Source organism: Frankliniella occidentalis, unplaced genomic scaffold (assembly GCF_000697945.3).
Source record: "Frankliniella occidentalis isolate FOCC.00 unplaced genomic scaffold, Focc_3.1 Scaffold19, whole genome shotgun sequence".
Taxonomy (NCBI): domain Eukaryota; kingdom Metazoa; phylum Arthropoda; class Insecta; order Thysanoptera; family Thripidae; genus Frankliniella; species Frankliniella occidentalis.
In genome coordinates, this window is record NW_026267149.1 from 181109 (window position 1) to 188705 (window position 7597).

Sequence of the window (7597 nt, forward strand, 5' to 3'; positions counted from 1 at the left end):
TCCGAGCGGCCCACTCGGTGGGTGATCCCCGCCACATCTGTGACTCTCATTTTGTTGTCTTATCTCAGTGATATGTGGGATAATCGTCGGCTCGTCGAATGAGCGATTCGCCCCGCTGCCGATGTGTGTCCCTGACCGAGGGCCCCGGGGGGCGGGGCGCGGCGGGGTGAGGTTGGGTTGGGGCCCCCAGCGGGGCTCTATTGAGCCACGCTGCGGAGGGGTATAGGCGACGAGTCACGAGATGACGCACATCGGCTGTTTGGGGTGTGTATGTGTACTTGGGGCCGTAGCACAGTAGCATCGACTTAATCGCATATTGGTAACCACTTTTTGCTCTGTTTTTAGCCGATTTAAGGAAGTGTTCAACAGAGGAGTTTCTCGCTTAAAATTGGGCCGACCGAGTTGAACAATAGCAAGTGCACTACGGCTGATCTGAATGCTTTCCAATATGTAACTTGCAGTTGCACGCTTACACGTGTTAAGCAGTTGCAGTTGCGTGGCTTTGTTTATCTTGTACCCCCCTCGGAGTTGTTACATATTTCAACAGTCATAAAAATTAGGTTTTTTGTGAGAGCGTTTCCCCCTGTCGATGCGAATTTCATCCCGCAGATTTTCGTTTTTAAGAGACTGTCGTTTTTTGTTTTTTGTTTTTATGCCGCAATTTGGCAGTCAAAATGAAGTACTATAACTTTTCCCAAAGCCACCATGGATTTCAGAGTGTACCTAGCGTCATAAAACGAGACAAACCTCTTGAATTTGTATCATCTACTTTCATGATTCGTTCTTTGGCGAAACTTTTTTTTGTCTCAACAATTAACGCTTTTAACCTAGCACAGTCCGACAAGAGGCGGCCTCTTCCACTTTCCCTCCTTCCCGCCGCCTCCGTTGTGGTTGATGGTCGTTGCCCTGCGGTCTTATGTCGCGGTCTTCTTGAAAGGACACAGTTTGACCGCAGGGACACGGTAGAGCACGACTACCCGAACCTACAATGCTTCTAGTGGCTGCACTCATAAAAAAGTTAAAAAAAAACAACTTACGAAATTTAACAAATAAATTTGCTTACCTAATTGTAGATATTGTTTTAGTACTTTACGCAATCTCTCCCGGTGCTCGTCCAAATGTTAGATGGTTTATACAGCGACACAACTAGGAGCGAGCTTTTCTTATGAGAGCTGTTCGTAACTACTACCTTCTCAGCTACCGCCGCAACACATGGGCCTAATGCGTCCCACCTATGACTTTTGCGTGGACCCTCGGCAGCAGGTAACCAAGCATACAACTAAGTGCATAGCGACATCTCCTCAGAAAAGCTTGTTTCTTCTTTTGTTTTAGTATAATTGGAATTTAAACCTTTAAACCTTTGTAGACCTTTTTCTCAGGTCAAGTTTCATAAAGGTGGCACAACTTTTTTTCTGCTTACAATATTATTTACGTACAGAAGATACCGGCCGCCGGCTATTTTATTTTTGAGCTGCTGCTACAGGACAGTTGGCGAAACGTTGAAGCAATAGGAGAGAGAGGGGGGAGGGGAGAGGGGCGCTTAGAAGCAGACCGAAAAGTAGCATCGCGATCGACATTGTTTCGGTACTGCACGGCCGAGGCGGCACGGCGCCGCAGCACTGCCCCGCGCTGTGACAGCTGACAGCGGGGCTCCTGGCTTCTTTCTTCGCGGCGGAAAGGCGAAGCGCGCCGCCCCGCGGCAGCTTTGAGATGTCAACTCGTGCGGTTTGGAGAGAGAGGGGGTAGGGGAGGAGGGAGAGGGAGAGGGAGATGAGGAGAGAGAGAGGGGGGGATAGCGAGAGCAAAATACGTGTAAGGCGGTCAGAGCGTGAGTGAGTGAGTGAGTGAGTGAGTGAGTGAGTGAGTGAGTGAGCGAGTGTGTGTGTGTGTGTGTGTGTGTGTGTGTGTGTGTGTGTGTGTGTGTGTGTGTGTGTGCCGCTACACCTATACAAGTCCAATTTCTTTTTGTACAGCACGCGCGCCTGCCCTGCTGCCGCGGGGTCTTCCACGCAAATTTAACGCGCGCAAAAGGCGTGTTGTCGCGTTGTCGCTGGGGCCATAAATAACGCCAGCGTTTGACGTTTGTTTCCAAACTGTGAACACGAGCGTGCACCCCGATGACAATGCTCCCCCACCCCTCCTCCCTCTGCCCCCGGGAGCGCGCGGCAGCGGCGTGTTGGTCACGATGCTGCACGCGTTTTAAATGTCATTTATGCCTCCATTTTAGCTTTGCAACGCACACAACAAGAGACAAGCAGACAGACTGAAGGACAAGCGACGAGCGAGCAGGGCCACGGGCCAGCAGCGAGGATAGGTTATGCCCTCTACATCGCTAAAAGAAAGCATTACATAAAAACACCAATGCTAAGTTCGGACGGTGAAGTAATCATCCTATGGTAGGTATAGGTAAGGCAAAACGCTGGAAATACACTTGAAATGAGTTAAGGCGATGTAAAATACACTAAAATCGAAAATTGATGTGGCTACCATGCGATGGCTGTTGCATTTTTAACCTTTCTGTTAATACAATTACACTCCATACACCTACAACATTTTTTTGTTCAAACGCAGTGCACTATACTGTACGTACAAATTAGTGCATAGTACTAGCAAGGTAAGAGTTTTCCTTCTCGTGTTCAATCCTCCTCTAACTCACATGCGACTTTTGCTCCACGGCTCCTCGTTTGAAGTGTACCGGCCACACGGTACGGTAGTGCGGCGAGCGCAGCCACGTGAAATCGATTGGCGGTGCACAGCCCTGGCCGCCTCCCCAAACATTTGCCAGGACCACTGCCGGCCGGCGGGCCTCGGCCCGATAAATCACCACATAAACAAATTCAGACCTCGCCTGTTATTACCAACACTCGCGAAATAATTTCTCTGCTTGCGGGAGGGGAGGGGGTGCAGGCGGGGTGAATGGTACAAGTCTGATTCGCGAGAAGGGGGGAAAAACGTGCGATAGTCGGAGGCCAAGTATAAGAAGAGTATGGGCGGGTCCGGCCGCCACATGTGGCGAGTGGCAAAAATAATGACGGCCTTGTGTGGGGAGGGCTTAATCCAACACGGACGGGGCTGAAGACCAAATACGAGCAGGGGAGAGGAGAGGGAGGGAGGGGGGAGGGTGGGAGATTACCCGGCTACTCCTCGAGTATTGCAAATACGCCAGGCGGGATCAGGCCTCTGTAATGGAGTGGTCGGTTTCCTTCCGACGGAAAGGATTACAACAGAGCGTGTCCAGTAAGCTTGTTGCGGAGAGAGGATGTTGCCGCAGCCCAAGATGTGTGTAGGGTTGGTTCCGCTGTAGTGTAGTGGGACCACCCAGAGAGGGAGAGATTTTTTTTTTCCTTACACATGTTAATATACAACTCCAGTTACTCGAATCACATGCTAAAAATTATATATGTGTTCGACTGCGGTCTGTCAGGGTCTGTTCATCGGGAGCCTCACCCCCCCCCCCCCCTCTCTCTTTCTCTCTCTCTCTCTCTCTCTCTCTCTCTCTCTTGGTTTTCACTCCGTCCCCGTCCTGCTGCGACAAAGGCCTGCGCGTGCAGCAGCGCTGCAGCCACGACAAATTTCGCTCGCCTCTGCCGCTCTAATTTTTATTGACAGGCGTAAAACAACTTTTGAACTTGACTGAAAGGGAGGAGCTGAGTCGCGGTCACAAGACTGCAGCCTCCCATGTCCTGTCCGCGCGGGGTCACCCCTCCGGAACACATATAAATTGTACTTCATTTAAAGTCAAATTCAAAAGCGAGAACGGAGCGAGAGACGGAGTGGAGGGAGGGGGAAGATCTTTCTTGTACAACGGCGCGGGATGGAAAAGTGTTGCCCCCTCACCCCTCCCCCTCTCTCTCCCTCCCCCCTCAGATGAGACTCAGACCTCCCCCAGCAGCAGCACAGCCTGCCGTAGCAAACCAACTACCACGGATCATTACATCCGTGAAAAACACCCCACACATGACAGCAGAGGAACAGAAACACATCCGAATGTTGTGGTTGGGGCAGAGCCATTGCCGTGCTCACCCCACCACCCTCATGGAGACTTTGAAAAGAGAGCAAGAAACTACAGTTACAGTCACAGTAGTGTTCTCCATACTATACACAGCGATAACACTTTGTGAAATGCGGTTACTACATCCTGCGACTGCGACGAAGTCTTCCGCTTCATACCCAGAAAACCAAATCCTTGAAATAAGCAAAACACCTCGAATCAAGGGAACTTTCCCTCAAACACTTCCAAATCAATTTTCACCTAAATTTAAGCATTTAATAGGCTGTGTCGAGGAAAAGAAGGGTTTGTAACAAGGAAAACACGAGGTGGCTCCATGGGAGGGGCAAAAGGGTCAACCCTAGCTGTTTTCTTCCGTGGCCTCAGATGAGGAGACGTAGACAGCATGCGCATGTGCCTGTGCCTGTACGTACATGAGCATGAGCAACCCACCCAACATTGCCACACCCGTCAGGCAGACTTATTTAGAACCGAGGGGGGCACAGTTTCGGCAATCTAGTGAACACCCATCCCGGCAGTCTTCGATAATCTTCGGCAATCTCTGGGCGATCGGACCCAGTAGCCTGGTTTTTGCCTACATTCAGGGTGCAAGTATAGTGTGTTTGGCCTTGTTACAGGCGTTTTATGCACCGAAAGCTAAAAAATCGTCTCAATCTGGCAAACTTGGAAATCTGGTGTACACTCAACAAGGGAGTCGCCCATGGAAAACCAGTCATGAGAGGTCACGGGAGGTCGGTATTTGTACCACCACGTAGTAAACATATACTTACACATATTTAGATTTCATGGACGGGTACGAGTTTTCTCGCGACAAACAGTTAGTCACCTAATCATGTATTATGCCAAACCGGACTTATTTTGCGGTGTAGCGAGAGCAGGAACGAAGAGGAGTGATGAGCGAAATTAATGAGGACACGACATGATGTCGCCGCCCTCCCCACCACACGTGCACCGTGCAGCGCAGCCCAATGGAGGCCACGACAAAAAACCAGACTAAACTGATGAGATCTGGAGGGGGACTGAAAGGGTGTTCTGACATGGCCGACGGCGACTGACAAAAAGGATGAAATGGTCGCCAAACTCAAAGAGCTTCATAGTTTTTGTTTCGCTTTTCGTTCTGATATTCCGTTGGCTAGGGATATGACAAATTGTAATAACAAGCAGGCCCGCCCTTCCGCCAAACGAAGTTGCCAGCTCCGCTTCGCTCCGCCGGCAACTCCGTTCGGCAGGGGCCGGGCCTCCTTGGCCTGCCGGCGGCGATGGTCGGGCCTGCGGCCCGACCATTTCTGTCTCGCGATTTGCAGAAGAACATGATCGAATGATGTAGCGGGCCTTCGGCCCGCTTAAACCCGTCATCTTTGAGTTTGCCCCGTAGACACGAGAAAGGGATGTAACGGTGAAGCACCGCGACTACAACCCACCCTTCTGCTTAGAAAACGTTTTTTGGGGGTGGGGGGAGAGTTTCATTTCTATTTTGCGGTTTTTACGCCTTTTTCAACAACCTATTGTTCACTATGGCAATTTTTAGCTTATTTTCGTCAAAAAAAGGCCCTCTAGCGCCTAAACGGTTAGAGATAGAGCGAAACGGATGAAATTTTCGCCCTTAGGGCTCTACTTTGACGAGTTACCCTTTAGGAGATGATAAAAAAAAAATATTTTTTCCAACTTTTTGGGCCTTTCCTGTTTTCTTTGATAGCCCCTTTCAGCCCCTTAGGGGTGGCTGGCAGGATTTGCCGTAGGCGTTTTGTTTTGTGGGAGTGAACCTTGAGATCCCCTGAAAATTTGAAGTCTCTAGCACATCTCCTTCTTGTGGAACAGACAGACAGACAGACACACAGACAGACACGAGGTCGTTTGCATAAGCCCGCTGGATAGCTTTTTCAAAGCAGAAGGGCGGGCTAAAAACTTAAATTAATATAATAAGTAAGAGAAGAACAGGTTTAATTTTTATCCCTAAATAAACTGTTCCTTGAAACATTAGAAAACGTCAAGGATACAGCAACTACACTGGAAAAACAAAGGTAGGACTTAATGCCTTTCTAGGGGTGTTAAATTTTAATGCCTTTGCAAAGGCACAAAAGTTTCCAAAGGCGTTACATTTTAACACTTTTTTGCAGTTTTAATGTTTAAGCAGGGATGCTTATTTTTAATGCCTCTGTAAAGGCATTAAAACGCTTTGAGTTCTACCTTTGTTTTTCCAGTGTACGCGCCTATAGTTACCAAGACATAAGATCCTACATATAGATCCTCCAGTCTCGAAACTTAATATCACAAGTTTCATAATTCAGAATCAATTAATTTCGCTGGACTAACAACCGAAGAAAGTTGTCAATACGTCAACAACGCGAAAGCCCAGTTTGAGCTTTTTAGAATCTCAGACAAGCAGCACAAACATTTAACGCTCACAGTGTGCAGTGGAGGAGGCTGGCCGTGCCAAGGAGCCAGTCGACGAATAAGAAACCAATAACGGGACGATTAAAACCGGCTGTTGTCTCGCATTCCCGCGTTTCGGGCCCATTCGAGGCGAGGGTGTGGCAATTCGGGTGAGCGAGAGAGACAAAACGAGACAGAGAGGCCAGAGCAGGAGAAAGGGGGGAAGGGGTGGTAGGTGCCAGAGAGGACAAAGAGGAGAGGATGGAGAACACTCGGCTAGTCAGCGAACAGGTAAGGAGAGACAGCTTGTTCGTTGCCGCGCCGCTCTTTTAACGTTATGGGAAGGCGCTTCCTTCCGCCGAGGTGCCCCACGGAGCCCCACACGCGACAGTCGTCTGTCGGCCTGTCGGCCTGCACGCCGGGGCGTTATTTGCGGTCCTTTGAACAACCCCTCTCCACTGTCGGCACAAGCACACGAGAAACAAAAAAAGTAGTCGGACTTAAATTTGTCCAATCCCCAATTATGGCATAGTGTTAGTCATTATATTTATAGTTGCACATGCACACTATTAGTATCTCCAACTTCAACAAGGGTTATAACGACTGCTTGTTCATAGTGAACTGGATGCTATAAGTATAACAAGGGGCAATTTCATCAGATGGAATAAAAAAATTAGAGGCAAAACATTTTAAAAAAAGATTTCTGGGTCAATTTGACAAAAATTGTCACAATTCAATGGTGCATAAAACTAAGGTAACGATATCTAATTTAGTCCAATAGTCAAATATAGGAGAACTAGTGGACAATCACCACGCAAAAATGGCAATATTTTTTTATATTACAAATTGATGAGATTTTCACCAAGTGAAATTGTACATTTATGAACGCAGAGTGCACACTTGCTATGATCTCCTCAGAGCAATACGGGGTGTGAGATACAAAATCATTACCAATCTTCTGTTGTACTAAATTTTAAAAGAATTAACCGAAATATATACTAGCGGCTAAACTGTTAAATTCCTGCAAAGCAATGCTTTGCAAAACTGCGAAGTATTTAGATCCTTTGTTACTAAGAAACATTTACTTTGAAATTACAAATTGATGCTCTGCAATTGCGAAGCAATGAAACACGCTGCATCGCTTTGCAATTGCAAAGCGTCACCTGTAATTGCAAAGCATCACCTTGTTCCGGGAATTGCAAAGTAAATGCATCG